The 2,058-nt window shown below is 36.1% G+C and overlaps 1 pseudogene; it reads right to left on the bottom strand.

Annotated features, from left to right (window-relative positions):
* Positions 1–220: 220 nt before the first annotated feature.
* Positions 221–818, bottom strand: LOC114890904 (annotated as a pseudogene).
* Positions 819–2,058: the final 1,240 nt, after the last annotated feature.

Below are 2,058 nucleotides of genomic sequence, written 5' to 3'. Positions count from 1 at the left end.
CACATTCGGTAATGTGTTCACTATGCAAAAAAAGACACTGTACAGTTTAAAAACAAATCTTACACAGCCTTACATTTCAATTTTTTTCTTTAAAAGGAGTGAGTTGTGTACAGGGGGGTTAAATGCTTTATAGACAAGAAAAAAAAACTGCGCTAGGACCAACTTATTCATCATCATCATCTTCTTCCTCTTCATCTTCCTCCTCCTCCTCTTCATCTTCCTACTCTTCCTTCGTTTTCTTGCTTCTTTCAGCCTTGACGACTCCCTTTTTTGCTGCATCAGGCTTCCCTTTAGCTCGGTATGCAACAATATCCTTTTCGTGCTTTTCCTTCAGTTTAGCAGCCTTCTCCTCATAAGGCTGCTTGTCATCTGCAGCAGTGTTATTCCACATCTCTCCCAGTTTCTTTGCAACATCACCAATGGATAGGCCGGGATGTTCTCCTTTGATTTTTGGATGATACTCAGAACAAAACAAGAAAAAGGCCGAAGGAGGCCTCTCGGGTGCATTGGGATCCTTGAACTTCTTTTTTGTTTCCCCTTTAGGAGGGATATAAGTTTTCATTTCTCTTTCATAACGGGCCTTGTCCGCCTTTGCCATGTCTTCAAACTTTCCTTTCTCTTTAGCAGACATGGTCTTCCACCTCTCTGAGCACTTCTTAGAAAACTCTGAGAAGTTGACAGAAGCATCTGGGTGCTTCTTCTTGTGCTCCTCCCGGCAAGTTTGCACAAAGAATGCATATGATGACATTTTGCCTCTCGGCTTCTTAGGATCTCCTTTGCCCATGCTTAATTATTTTTCCTCCACGAGGCACAGAGTCGCCCAGTGCCCGTCCGGCTCTCACTTGCCCTGGCCCTGCCTCTATGGAGCTCAATGTACTGCAATCAGTGGGTGTTCTTAAGAGTAAATTAGTGAGAGGAGTATACAGAACATGTAGATTGAAAGACAAGTCACTAAAAGTACACAAAATTAAGCATGTAGAAAACATTAAAAAGGTGAATGAAGATATGTAGGATTATCTAAGGTCTAATGTACATATAATAGGAGTCACAAGAGGAAAAAGAGAAAATATGGGAAATCAGTATTTAAATTTTCTAAAACTGATGAAAGATGTCAACTGAAAGATTTAGAAAAGTCTGGGAATCGCAAGTTGAAGATAAACAAAACTATACCTAAGTATATTATAAAATCTGAAAATCAAGTACAAAGAGAAAAAACCTAAAATCAGTGCCTTAAAAAAATTACTGAGAATGACATCTAACTTCTCAACAGAAATTATGGAAACTAGAAGACAATAAAATGACATCTTTAAAATATTGAAAGAAGATAACTGCCAACTTATCATTTTATACCAAAAAATTATCCTTCAAAAGTGAAGATGATAGTTTTAGTCAAATAAAAAGTGAGGGAATTTGTCACCAGCAAGTCCACTTTTGTAAAACTAAATTGACTTTTTTCAGGTAGAAAAATAATTCCAGATTCAGCATGGAAATATAGGAGGAAATTATGAACTCCAGAGGTGTAAAATATGTGGGCAAATAAAAGTGACTACTGACTTATATATAAAACAAGAATTGTAATGTCATATATATGTCATATATATATAAATAGACATGTATATAATATATATCTCAACTGAATTACAATGGAAATATGTCAAAAATTGTATTGCTGCAGTTAATGGCATGCTTAGAGAGAAACTGCAGCAATACAATTTTTGATATATTTCCAGTATAATTCAGTTCAGAATGGTTTCTAATTTCTAGCTTAATTCCACTGTGGTCAGAATATATTCTCTATATAGTTGACCCTTGAACAACATGGGTTTGAACTGTGTGAGTCCACTTATATGTGGATTGTTTTCAATAAATACATATTGCAGTACTACATGATCTGTGGTTGGTTGAACCTGTAGATGCAGAACTCCAGATATAGAAAAATTACTCTAAAGTTATACATGGATGTTTGACTGTGTGGGTTGGCACCCCTAGCTTGCACATTGTTTGAGGGTCAACTGCATATTGGAAAAGAAGACTAAAAATCAATTTATTTAAACTTAC

The sequence above is a fragment of the Monodon monoceros genome, unplaced genomic scaffold (genome assembly GCF_005190385.1).
Source record: "Monodon monoceros isolate NGI ecotype Baffin Bay Population unplaced genomic scaffold, NGI_Narwhal_1 Super_Scaffold_11, whole genome shotgun sequence".
Classification (NCBI taxonomy): Eukaryota; Metazoa; Chordata; class Mammalia; order Artiodactyla; family Monodontidae; genus Monodon; species Monodon monoceros.
The sequence above is the reverse complement of the archived record's forward strand: the minus strand, read 5'-3'. Positions and strand labels throughout refer to the sequence as shown.